The sequence below is a fragment of the Pseudophryne corroboree genome, chromosome 1, assembly GCF_028390025.1.
Source record: "Pseudophryne corroboree isolate aPseCor3 chromosome 1, aPseCor3.hap2, whole genome shotgun sequence".
Lineage (NCBI taxonomy): Eukaryota > Metazoa > Chordata > Amphibia > Anura > Myobatrachidae > Pseudophryne > Pseudophryne corroboree.
Genome location: NC_086444.1, coordinates 19298303 through 19313278, shown reverse-complemented (window position 1 = coordinate 19313278; position 14976 = coordinate 19298303). Strand labels below are relative to the sequence as shown.

Sequence of the window (14976 nt, the reverse complement as noted above, 5' to 3'; positions counted from 1 at the left end):
CAGATACAATAACTAAATGCAGCCACTGTGAGGAGTGTGAGTGGTGCTGCTGCACATGTAACATGGAGGGGAATATTGTATACAGATACAATAACTAAATGCAACCACTGTGAGGAGTGTGAGTGGTGCTGCTGCACATGGAGGGGAATATTGTATACAGATCCAATAACTAAATGCAGCCACTGTGAGGAGTGTGAGGGGTGCTGCTGCACATGTAACATGGAGGGGAATATTGTATACAGATCCAATAACTAAATGCAGCCACTGTGAGGAGTGTGAGTGGTGCTGCTGCACATGTAACATGGAGGGGAATACTGTATACAGATATAATAACTAAATGCAGCCACTGTGAGGAGTGTGAGTGGTGCTGCTGCACAGGTAACATGGAGGGGAATACTGTATACAGATCCAATAACTAAATGCAGCCACTGTGAGGAGTGTGAGTGGTGCTGCTGCACATGTAACATGGAGGGGAATATTGTATACAGATACAATAACTAAATGCAGCCACTGTGAGGAGTGTGAGTGGGGCTGCTGCATATGTAACATGGTAGGGAATATTGAATACAGATACAATAACTAAATGCAGCCACTGTGAGGAGTGTGAGGGGTGCTGCTGCACATGTAACATGGAGGGGAATACTGTATACAGATACAATAACTAAATGCAGCCACTGTGAGGAGTGTGAGTGGTGCTGCTGCACAGGTAACATGGAGGGGAATACTGTATACAGATACAATAACTAAATGCAGCCACTGTGAGGAGTGTGAGGGGTGCTGCTGCACATGTAACATGGAGGGCAATACTGTATACAGATACAATAACTAAATGCAGCCACTGTGAGGAGTGTGAGTGGTGCTGCTGCACAGGTAACATGAAGGGGAATATTGTATACAGATACAATAACTAAATGCAGCCACTGTGAGGAGTGTGAGGGGTGCTGCTGCACAGATAACATGGAGGGGAATACTGTATACAGATACAATAACTAAATGCCGCCACTGTGAGGAGTGTGAGGGGTGCTGCTGCACAGGTAACATGGAGGGGAATATTGTATACAGATACAATAACTAAATGCAGCCACTGTGAGGTGTGTGAGGGGTGCTGCTGCACAGGTAACATGGAGGGGAATATTGTATACAGATACAATAACTAAATGCAGCCACTGTGAGAAGTGTGAGGGGTGCTGCTGCACAGATAACATGGAGGGGAATACTGTATACAGATCCAATAACTAAATGTAGCCACTGTGAGGAGTGTGAGTGGTGCTGCTGCACATGTAACATGGAGGGGAATACTGTATGCAGATACAATAACTAAATGCAGCCACTGTGAGGAGTGTGAGTGGTGCTGCTGCACAGGTAACATGGAGGGGAATACTGTATACAGATACAATAACTAAATGCAGCCACTGTGAGGGGTGCTGCTGCACATGTAACATGGAGGGGAATACTGTATACAGATACAAAAACTAAATGCAGCCACTGTTAGGACTGTGAGGGGTGCTGCTGCACATGTAACATGGAGGGGAATACTGTATACAGATACAATAACTAAATGCAGCCACTGTGAGGAGTGTGAGGGGTGCTGCTGCACATGTAACATGAAGGGGAATACTGTATACAGATCCAATAACTAAATGCAGCCACTGTGAGGAGTGTGAGGGGTGCTGCTGCACATGTAACATGGAGGGGAATATTGTATACAGATACAATAACTAAATGCAGCCACTGTGAGGAGTGTGAGGGGTGCTGCTGCACATGTAACATGGAGGGGAATACTGTATACAGATACAATAACTAAATGCAGCCACTGTGAGGAGTGTGAGTGGTGCTGCTGCACAGGTAACATGGAGGGGAATACTGTATACAGATACAATAACTAAATGCAGCCACTGTGAGGAGTGTGAGTGGGGCTGCTGCACATGTAACATGGAGGGGGATATTGTATACAGATACAATAACTAAATGCAGCCACTGTGAGGAGTGTGAGGGGTGCTGCTGCACAGGTAACATGGAGGGGAATATTGTATACAGATACAATAACTAAATGCAGCCACTGTGAGGAGTGTGAGGGGTGCTGCTGCACATGTAACATGGAGGGGAATATTGTATACAGATACAATAACTAAATGCAGCCACTGTGAGGAGTGTGAGGGGTGCTGCTGCACATGTAACATGGAGGGGAATATTGTATGCAGATCCAATAACTAAATGCAGCCACTGTGAGGAGTGTGAGGAGTGCTGCTGCACAGGTAACATGGAGGGGAATACTGTATACAGATACAATAACTAAATGCAGCCACTGTGAGGAGTGTGAGTGGTGCTGCTGCACAGGTAACATGGAGGGGAATACTGTATACAGATACAATAACTAAATGCAGCCACTGTGAGGAGTGTGAGTGGGGCTGCTGCACATGTAACATGGAGGGGAATATTGTATACAGATACAATAACTAAATGCAGCCACTGTGAGGAGTGTGAGGGGTGCTGCTGCACAGGTAACATGGAGGGGAATATTGTATATAGATACAATAACTAAATGCAGCCACTGTGAGGAGTGTGAGGGGTGCTGCTGCACATGTAACATGGAGGGGAATATTGTATACAGATACAATAACTAAATGCAGCCACTGTGAGGAGTGTGAGTGGTGCTGCTGCACATGTAACATGGAGGGGAATATTGTATACAGATACAATAACTAAATGCAACCACTGTGAGGAGTGTGAGTGGTGCTGCTGCACATGGAGGGGAATATTGTATACAGATCCAATAACTAAATGCAGCCACTGTGAGGAGTGTGAGGGGTGCTGCTGCACATGTAACATGGAGGGGAATATTGTATACAGATCCAATAACTAAATGCAGCCACTGTGAGGAGTGTGAGTGGTGCTGCTGCACATGTAACATGGAGGGGAATACTGTATACAGATACAATAACTAAATGCAGCCACTGTGAGGAGTGTGAGTGGTGCTGCTGCACAGGTAACATGGAGGGGAATACTGTATACAGATCCAATAACTAAATGCAGCCACTGTGAGGAGTGTGAGTGGTGCTGCTGCACATGTAACATGGAGGGGAATATTGTATACAGATACAATAACTAAATGCAGCCACTGTGAGGAGTGTGAGTGGGGCTGCTGCACATGTAACATGGTAGGGAATATTGAATACAGATACAATAACTAAATGCAGCCACTGTGAGGAGTGTGAGGGGTGCTGCTGCACATGTAACATGGAGGGGAATACTGTATACAGATACAATAACTAAATGCAGCCACTGTGAGGAGTGTGAGTGGTGCTGCTGCACAGGTAACATGGAGGGGAATACTGTATACAGATACAATAACTAAATGCAGCCACTGTGAGGAGTGTGAGGGGTGCTGCTGCACATGTAACATGGAGGGCAATACTGTATACAGATACAATAACTAAATGCAGCCACTGTGAGGAGTGTGAGTGGTGCTGCTGCACAGGTAACATGAAGGGGAATATTGTATACAGATACAATAACTAAATGCAGCCACTGTGAGGAGTGTGAGGGGTGCTGCTGCACAGATAACATGGAGGGGAATACTGTATACAGATACAATAACTAAATGCCGCCACTGTGAGGAGTGTGAGGGGTGCTGCTGCACAGGTAACATGGAGGGGAATATTGTATACAGATACAATAACTAAATGCAGCCACTGTGAGGTGTGTGAGGGGTGCTGCTGCACAGGTAACATGGAGGGGAATATTGTATACAGATACAATAACTAAATGCAGCCACTGTGAGAAGTGTGAGGGGTGCTGCTGCACAGATAACATGGAGGGGAATACTGTATACAGATCCAATAACTAAATGTAGCCACTGTGAGGAGTGTGAGTGGTGCTGCTGCACATGTAACATGGAGGGGAATACTGTATGCAGATACAATAACTAAATGCAGCCACTGTGAGGAGTGTGAGTGGTGCTGCTGCACAGGTAACATGGAGGGGAATACTGTATACAGATACAATAACTAAATGCAGCCACTGTGAGGGGTGCTGCTGCACATGTAACATGGAGGGGAATATTGTATACAGATACAATAACTAAATGCAGCCACTGTGAGGAGTGTGAGGGGTGCTGCTGCACATGTAACATGGAGGGGAATATTGTATACAGATACAATAACTAAATGCAGCCACTGTGAGGAGTGTGAGTGGGGCTGCTGCACATGTAACATGGTAGGGAATATTGTATACAGATACAATAACTAAATGCAGCCACTGTGAGGAGTGTGAGGGGTGCTGCTGCACATGTAACATGGAGGGGAATATTGTATACAGATACAATAACTAAATGCAGCCACTGTGAGGAGTGTGAGGGGTGCTGCTGCACATGTAACATGGAGGGGAATATTGTATACAGATACAATAACTAAATGCAGCCTCTGTGAGGAGTGTGAGGGGTGCTGCTGCACATGTAACATGAAGGGGAATACTGTATACAGATCCAATAACTAAATGCAGCCACTGTGAGGAGTGTGAGTGGTGCTGCTGCACATGTAACATGGAGGGGAATATTGTATACAGATACAATAACTAAATGCAACCACTGTGAGGAGTGTGAGGGGTGCTGCTGCACATGTAACATGTAGGGGAATACTGTATACAGATACAATAACTAAATGCAGCCACTGTGAGGAGTGTGAGGGGTGCTGCTGCACATGTAACATGGAGGGGAATACTGTATACAGATCCAATAACTAAATGTAGCCACTGTGAGGAGTGTGAGTGGTGCTGCTGCACATGCAACATGGAGGGGAATACTGTATGCAGATACAATAACTAAATGCAGCCACTGTGAGGAGTGTGAGTGGTGCTGCTGCACAGGTAACATGGAGGGGAATACTGTATACAGATCCAATAACTAAATGTAGCCACTGTGAGGAGTGTGAGGGGTGCTGCTGCACAGGTAACATGGAGGGCAATACTGTATACAGATACAATAACTAAATGCAGCCACTGTGAGGAGTGTGAGTGGTGCTGCTGCACAGATAACATGGAGGGTAATATAGTATACAGATCCAATAACTAAATGCAGCCACTGTGAGGAGTGTGAGTGTTGCTGCTGCACATGTAACATGGAGGGGAATATTGTATACAGATACAATTACTAAATGCAGCCACTGTAAGGAGTGTGAGTGGTGCTGCTGCACATGTAACATGGAGGGGAATATTGCATACAGATACAATAACTAAATGCAGCCACTGTGAGGAGTGTGAGTGGTGCTGCTGCACATGTAACATGGAGGGGAATACTGTATACAGATACAATAACTAAATGAAGCCACTGTGAGGAGTGTGAGTGGTGCTGCTGCACATGTAACATGGAGGGGAATATTGTATACAGATACAATAACTAAATGCAGCCACTGAGAGGAGTGTGAGGGGTGCTGCTGCACATGTAACATGGAGGGGAATACTGTATACAGATACAATAACTAAATGCAGCCACTGTGAGGAGTGTGAGTGGTGCTGCTGCACATGTAACATGGAGGGGAATATTGTATACAGATCCAATAACTAAATGCAGCCACTGTGAGGAGTGTGAGGGGTGCTGCTGCACATGTAACATGGAGGGGAATATTGTATACAGATACAATAACTAAATGCAGCCACTGTGAGGAGTGTGAGGGGTGCTGCTGCACATTTAACATGGAGGGGAATATTGTATACAGATACAATAACTAAATGCAGCCACTGTGAGGAGTGTGAGGGGTGCTGCTGCACATGTAACATGGAGGGGAATACTGTATACAGATCCAATAACTAAATGCAGCCACTGTGAGGAGTGTTAGTGGTGCTGCTGCACATGTAACATGGAGGGGAATATTGTATGCAGATCCAATAACTAAATGCAGCCCCTGTGAGGAGTGTGAGGAGTGCTGCTGCACAGGTAACATGGAGGGGAATACTGTATACAGATACAATAACTAAATGCAGCCACTGTGAGGAGTGTGAGTGGTGCTGCTGCACAGGTAACATGGAGGGGAATACTGTATACAGATACAATAACTAAATGCAGCCACTGTGAGGAGTGTGAGTGGGGCTGCTGCACATGTAACATGGAGGGGAATATTGTATACAGATACAATAACTAAATGCAGCCACTGTGAGGAGTGTGAGGGGTGCTGCTGCACAGGTAACATGGAGGGGAATATTGTATATAGATACAATAACTAAATGCAGCCACTGTGAGGAGTGTGAGGGGTGCTGCTGCACATGTAACATGGAGGGGAATATTGTATACAGATACAATAACTAAATGCAGCCACTGTGAGGAGTGTGAGTGGTGCTGCTGCACATGTAACATGGAGGGGAATATTGTATACAGATACAATAACTAAATGCAACCACTGTGAGGAGTGTGAGTGGTGCTGCTGCACATGTAGGGGAATATTGTATACAGATCCAATAACTAAATGCAGCCACTGTGAGGAGTGTGAGGGGTGCTGCTGCACATGTAACATGGAGGGGAATATTGTATACAGATCCAATAACTAAATGCAGCCACTGTGAGGAGTGTGAGTGGTGCTGCTGCACATGTAACATGGAGGGGAATACTGTATACAGATACAATAACTAAATGCAGCCACTGTGAGGAGTGTGAGTGGTGCTGCTGCACAGGTAACATGGAGGGGAATACTGTATACAGATCCAATAACTAAATGCAGCCACTGTGAGGAGTGTGAGTGGTGCTGCTGCACATGTAACATGGAGGGGAATATTGTATACAGATACAATAACTAAATGCAGCCACTGTGAGGAGTGTGAGTGGGGCTGCTGCACATGTAACATGGTAGGGAATATTGAATACAGATACAATAACTAAATGCAGCCACTGTGAGGAGTGTGAGGGGTGCTGCTGCACATGTAACATGGAGGGGAATACTGTATACAGATACAATAACTAAATGCAGCCACTGTGAGGAGTGTGAGTGGTGCTGCTGCACAGGTAACATGGAGGGGAATACTGTATACAGATACAATAACTAAATGCAGCCACTGTGAGGAGTGTGAGGGGTGCTGCTGCACATGTAACATGGAGGGCAATACTGTATACAGATACAATAACTAAATGCAGCCACTGTGAGGAGTGTGAGTGGTGCTGCTGCACAGGTAACATGAAGGGGAATATTGTATACAGATACAATAACTAAATGCAGCCACTGTGAGGAGTGTGAGGGGTGCTGCTGCACAGATAACATGGAGGGGAATACTGTATACAGATACAATAACTAAATGCCGCCACTGTGAGGAGTGTGAGGGGTGCTGCTGCACAGGTAACATGGAGGGGAATATTGTATACAGATACAATAACTAAATGCAGCCACTGTGAGGTGTGTGAGGGGTGCTGCTGCACAGGTAACATGGAGGGGAATATTGTATACAGATACAATAACTAAATGCAGCCACTGTGAGAAGTGTGAGGGGTGCTGCTGCACAGATAACATGGAGGGGAATACTGTATACAGATCCAATAACTAAATGTAGCCACTGTGAGGAGTGTGAGTGGTGCTGCTGCACATGTAACATGGAGGGGAATTCTGTATGCAGATACAATAACTAAATGCAGCCACTGTGAGGAGTGTGAGTGGTGCTGCTGCACAGGTAACATGGAGGGGAATACTGTATACAGATACAATAACTAAATGCAGCCACTGTGAGGGGTGCTGCTGCACATGTAACATGGAGGGGAATATTGTATACAGATACAATAACTAAATGCAGCCACTGTGAGGAGTGTGAGGGGTGCTGCTGCACATGTAACATGGAGGGGAATATTGTATACAGATACAATAACTAAATGCAGCCACTGTGAGGAGTGTGAGTGGGGCTGCTGCACATGTAACATGGTAGGGAATATTGTATACAGATACAATAACTAAATGCAGCCACTGTGAGGAGTGTGAGGGGTGCTGCTGCACATGTAACATGGAGGGGAATATTGTATACAGATACAATAACTAAATGCAGCCACTGTGAGGAGTGTGAGGGGTGCTGCTGCACATGTAACATGGAGGGGAATATTGTATACAGATACAATAACTAAATGCAGCCTCTGTGAGGAGTGTGAGGGGTGCTGCTGCACATGTAACATGAAGGGGAATACTGTATACAGATCCAATAACTAAATGCAGCCACTGTGAGGAGTGTGAGTGGTGCTGCTGCACATGTAACATGGAGGGGAATATTGTATACAGATACAATAACTAAATGCAGCCACTGTGAGGAGTGTGAGGGGTGCTGCTGCACATGTAACATGTAGGGGAATATTGTATACAGATACAATAACTAAATGCAGCCACTGTGAGGAGTGTGAGGGGTGCTGCTGCACATGTAACATGGAGGGGAATACTGTATACAGATCCAATAACTAAATGTAGCCACTGTGAGGAGTGTGAGTGGTGCTGCTGCACATGCAACATGGAGGGGAATACTGTATGCAGATACAATAACTAAATGCAGCCACTGTGAGGAGTGTGAGTGGTGCTGCTGCACAGGTAACATGGAGGGGAATACTGTATACAGATACAATAACTAAATGCAGCCACTGTGAGGAGTGTGAGGGGTGCTGCTGCACAGGTAACATGGAGGGCAATACTGTATACAGATACAATAACTAAATGCAGCCACTGTGAGGAGTGTGAGTGGTGCTGCTGCACAGGTAACATGGAGGGGAATATAGTATACAGATCCAATAACTAAATGCAGCCACTGTGAGGAGTGTGAGTGGTGCTGCTGCACATGTAACATGGAGGGGAATATTGTATACAGATACAATTACTAAATGCAGCCACTGTAAGGAGTGTGAGTGGTGCTGCTGCACATGTAACATGGAGGGGAATATTGCATACAGATACAATAACTAAATGCAGCCACTGTGAGGAGTGTGAGTGGTGCTGCTGCACATGTAACATGGAGGGGAATACTGTATACAGATACAATAACTAAATGAAGCCACTGTGAGGAGTGTGAGTGGTGCTGCTGCACATGTAACATGGAGGGGAATATTGTATACAGATACAATAACTAAATGCAGCCACTGAGAGGAGTGTGAGGGGTGCTGCTGCACATGTAACATGGAGGGGAATACTGTATACAGATACAATAACTAAATGCAGCCACTGTGAGGAGTGTGAGTGGTGGTGCTGCACATGTAACATGGAGGGGAATATTGTATACAGATCCAATAACTAAATGCAGCCACTGTGAGGAGTGTGAGGGGTGCTGCTGCACATGTAACATGGAGGGGAATATTGTATACAGATACAATAACTAAATGCAGCCACTGTGAGGAGTGTGAGGGGTGCTGCTGCACATTTAACATGGAGGGGAATATTGTATACAGATACAATAACTAAATGCAGCCACTGTGAGGAGTGTGAGGGGTGCTGCTGCACATGTAACATGGAGGGGAATACTGTATACAGATCCAATAACTAAATGCAGCCACTGTGAGGAGTGTTAGTGGTGCTGCTGCACATGTAACATGGAGGGGAATATTGTATGCAGATCCAATAACTAAATGCAGCCCCTGTGAGGAGTGTGAGGAGTGCTGCTGCACAGGTAACATGGAGGGGAATACTGTATACAGATACAATAACTAAATGCAGCCACTGTGAGGAGTGTGAGTGGTGCTGCTGCACAGGTAACATGAAGGGGAATACTGTATACAGATACAATAAATAAATGCAGCCACTGTGAGGAGTGTGAGTGGGGCTGCTGCACATGTAACATGGAGGGGAATATTGTATACAGATACAATAACTAAATGCAGCCACTGTGAGGAGTGTGAGGGGTGCTGCTGCACAGGTAACATGGAGGGGAATATTGTATATAGATACAATAACTAAATGCAGCCACTGTGAGGAGTGTGAGTGGTGCTGCTGCACATGTAACATGGAGGGGAATATTGTATACAGATACAATAACTAAATGCAGCCACTGTGAGGAGTGTGAGGGGTGCTGCTGCACATGTAACATGGAGGGGAATATTGTATGCAGATCCAATAACTAAATGCAGCCACTGTGAGGAGTGTGAGGAGTGCTGCTGCACAGGTAACATGGAGGGGAATACTGTATACAGATACAATAACTAAATGCAGCCACTGTGAGGAGTGTGAGGGGTGCTGCTGCACAGGTAACATGGAGGGGAATACTATATACAGATACAATAACTAAATGCAGCCACTGTGAGGAGTGTGAGGGGTGCTGCTGCACATGTAACATGGAGGGGAATATTGTATACAGATACAATAACTAAATGCAACCACTGTGAGGAGTGTGAGTGGTGCTGCTGCACATGGAGGGGAATATTGTATACAGATCCAATAACTAAATGCAGCCACTGTTAGGAGTGTGAGGGGTGCTGCTGCACATGTAACATGGAGGGGAATACTGTATACAGATCCAATAACTAAATGCAGCCACTGTGAGGAGTGTGAGGGGTGCTGCTGCACATGTAACATGGAGGGGAATATTGTATACAGATCCAATAACTAAATGCAGCCACTGTGAGGAGTGTGAGTGGTGCTGCTGCACATGTAACATGGAGGGGAATACTGTATACAGATACAATAACTAAATGCAGCCACTGTGAGGATTGTGAGTGGTGCTGCTGCACAGGTAACATGGAGGGGAATACTGTATACAGATCCAATAACTAAATGCAGCCACTGTGAGGAGTGTGAGTGGTGCTGCTGCACATGTAACATGGAGGGGAATATTGTATACAGATACAATAACTAAATGCAGCCACTGTGAGGAGTGTGAGTGGGGCTGCTGCACATGTAACATGGTAGGGAATATTGTATACAGATACAATAACTAAATGCAGCCACTGTGAGGAGTGTGAGGGGTGCTGCTGCACATGTAACATGGAGGGGAATACTGTATACAGATACAATAACTAAATGCAGCCACTGTGAGGAGTGTGAGTGGTGCTGCTGCACAGGTAACATGGAGGGGAATACTGTATACAGATACAATAACTAAATGCAGCCACTGTGAGGAGTGTGAGGGGTGCTGCTGCACATGTAACATGGAGGGCAATACTGTATACAGATACAATATCTAAATGCAGCCACTGTGAGGAGTGTGAGTGGTGCTGCTGCACAGGTAACATGAAGGGGAATATTGTATACAGATACAATAACTAAATGCAGCCACTGTGAGGAGTGTGAGGGGTGCTGCTGCACAGATAACATGGAGGGGAATACTGTATACAGATACAATAACTAAATGCCGCCACTGTGAGGAGTGTGAGGGATGCTGCTGCACAGGTAACATGGAGGGGAATATTGTATACAGATACAATAACTAAATGCAGCCACTGTGAGGTGTGTGAGGGGTGCTGCTGCACAGGTAACATGGAGGGGAATATTGTATACAGATACAATAACTAAATGCAGCCACTGTGAGGAGTGTGAGGGGTGCTGCTGCACAGATAACATGGAGGGGAATACTGTATACAGATACAATAACTAAATGCCGCCACTGTGAGGAGTGTGAGGGGTGCTGCTGCACATGTAACATGGAGGGGAATATTGTATACAGATACAATAACTAAATGCAGCCACTGTGAGGAGTGTGAGTGGTGCTGCTGCACATGTAACATGGAGGGGAATATTGTATACAGATACAATAACTATATGCAGCCACTGTGAGGAGTGTGAGGGGTGCTGCTGCACATGTAACATGTAGGGGAATATTGTATACAGATACAAAAACTAAATGCAGCCACTGTGAAGAGTGTGAGGGGTGCTGCTGCACATGTAACATGGAGGGGAATACTGTATACAGATCCAATAACTAAATGTAGCCACTGTGAGGAGTGTGAGTGGTGCTGCTGCACATGTAACATGGAGGGGAATACTGTATGCAGATACAATACCTAAATGCAGCCACTGTGAGGAGTGTGAGTGGTGCTGCTGCACAGGTAACATGGAGGGGAATACTGTATACAGATACAATAACTAAATGCAGCCACTGTGAGGAGTGTGAGGGGTGCTGCTGCACAGGTAACATGGAGGGCAATACTGTATACAGATACAATAACTAAATGCAGCCACTGTGAGGAGTGTGAGTGGTGGTGCTGCACAGGTAACATGGAGGGGAATATTGTATACAGATACAATAACTAAATGCAGCCACTGTGAGAAGTGTGAGGGGTGCTGCAGCACAGATAACATGGAGGGGAATACTGTATACAGATACAATAACTAAATGCAGCCACTGTGAGGAGTGTGAGGGGTGCTGCTGCACATGTAACATGGAGGGGAATATTGTATACAGATACAATAACTAAATGCAGCCACTGTGAGGAGTGTGAGTGGGGCTGCTGCACATGTAACATGGTAGGGAATATTGTATACAGATACAATAACTAAATGCAGCCACTGTGAGGAGTGTGAGGGGTGCTGCTGCACATGTAACATGGAGGGGAATATTGTATACAGATACAATAACTAAATGCAGCCACTGTGAGGAGTGTGAGGGGTGCTGCTGCACATGTAACATGGAGGGGAATATTGTATACAGATACAATAACTAAATGCAGCCTCTGTGAGGAGTGTGAGGGGTGCTGCTGCACATGTAACATGAAGGGGAATACTGTATACAGATACAATAACTAAATGCAGCCACTGTGAGGAGTGTGAGTGGTGCTGCTGCACATGTAACATGGAGGGGAATATTGTATACAGATACAATAACTAAATGCAGCCACTGTGAGGAGTGTGAGGGGTGCTGCTGCACATGTAACATGTAGGGGAATATTGTATACAGATACAATAACTAAATGCAGCCACTGTGAGGAGTGTGAGGGGTGCTGCTGCACATGTAACATGGAGGGGAATACTGTATACAGATCCAATAACTAAATGTAGCCACTGTGAGGAGTGTGAGTGGTGCTGCTGCACATGCAACATGGAGGGGAATACTGTATGCAGATACAATAACTAAATGCAGCCACTGTGAGGAGTGTGAGTGGTGCTGCTGCACAGGTAACATGGAGGGGAATACTGTATACAGATACAATAACTAAATGCAGCCACTGTGAGGAGTGTGAGGGGTGCTGCTGCACAGGTAACATGGAGGGCAATACTGTATACAGATACAATAACTAAATGCAGCCACTGTGAGGAGTGTGAGTGGTGCTGCTGCACAGGTAACATGGAGGGGAATATAGTATACAGATCCAATAACTAAATGCAGCCACTGTGAGGAGTGTGAGTGGTGCTGCTGCACATGTAACATGGAGGGGAATATTGTATACAGATACAATTACTAAATGCAGCCACTGTAAGGAGTGTGAGTGGTGCTGCTGCACATGTAACATGGAGGGGAATATTGCATACAGATACAATAACTAAATGCAGCCACTGTGAGGAGTGTGAGTGGTGCTGCTGCACATGTAACATGGAGGGGAATACTGTATACAGATACAATAACTAAATGAAGCCACTGTGAGGAGTGTGAGAGGTGCTGCTGCACATGTAACATGGAGGGGAATATTGTATACAGATACAATAACTAAATGCAGCCACTGAGAGGAGTGTGAGGGGTGCTGCTGCACATGTAACATGGAGGGGAATACTGTATACAGATACAATAACTAAATGCAGCCACTGTGAGGAGTGTGAGTGGTGCTGCTGCACATGTAACATGGAGGGGAATATTGTATACAGATCCAATAACTAAATGCAGCCACTGTGAGGAGTGTGAGGGGTGCTGCTGCACATGTAACATGGAGGGGAATATTGTATACAGATACAATAACTAAATGCAGCCACTGTGAGGAGTCTGAGGGGTGCTGCTGCACATGTAACATGGAGGGGAATATTGTATGCAGATCCAATAACTAAATGCAGCCACTGTGAGGAGTGTGAGGAGTGCTGCTGCACAGGTAACATGGAGGGGAATACTGTATACAGATACAATAACTAAATGCAGCCACTGTGAGGAGTGTGAGGGGTGCTGCTGCACAGGTAACATGAAGGGGAATACTGTATACAGATACAATAAATAAATGCAGCCACTGTGAGGAGTGTGAGTGGGGCTGCTGCACATGTAACATGGAGGGGAATATTGTATACAGATACAATAACTAAATGCAGCCACTGTGAGGAGTGTGAGGGGTGCTGCTGCACAGGTAACATGGAGGGGAATATTGTATATAGATACAATAACTAAATGCAGCCACTGTGAGGAGTGTGAGTGGTGCTGCTGCACATGTAACATGGAGGGGAATATTGTATACAGATACAATAACTAAATGCAGCCACTGTGAGGAGTGTGAGGGGTGCTGCTGCACATGTAACATGGAGGGGAATATTGTATGCAGATCCAATAACTAAATGCAGCCACTGTGAGGAGTGTGAGGAGTGCTGCTGCACAGGTAACATGGAGGGGAATACTGTATACAGATACAATAACTAAATGCAGCCACTGTGAGGAGTGTGAGGGGTGCTGCTGCACAGGTAACATGGAGGGGAATACTGTATACAGATACAATAACTAAATGCAGCCACTGTGAGGAGTGTGAGGGGTGCTGCTGCACATGTAACATGGAGGGGAATATTGTATACAGATACAATAACTAATTGCAACCACTGTGAGGAGTGTGAGTGGTGCTGCTGCACATGGAGGGGAATATTGTATACAGATCCAATAACTAAATGCAGCCACTGTTAGGAGTGTGAGGGGTGCTGCTGCACATGTAACATGGAGGGGAATACTGTATACAGATCCAATAACTAAATGCAGCCACTGTGAGGAGTGTGAGGGGTGCTGCTGCACATGTAACATGGAGGGGAATATTGTATACAGATCCAATAACTAAATGCAGCCACTGTGAGGAGTGTGAGTGGTGCTGCTGCACATGTAACATGGAGGGGAATACTGTATACAGATACAATAACTAAATGCAGCCACTGTGAG

The 14976-nt window shown here is 45.5% G+C and overlaps 1 protein-coding gene across 1 annotated transcript in view; it reads left to right on the top strand.

Annotated features, from left to right (window-relative positions):
• LOC135053840 (C-C motif chemokine 21a-like) overlaps positions 1–14976 on the top strand; it is a 131666-nt gene that overhangs the window by 44666 nt on the left and 72024 nt on the right. The window lies entirely within an intron of this gene.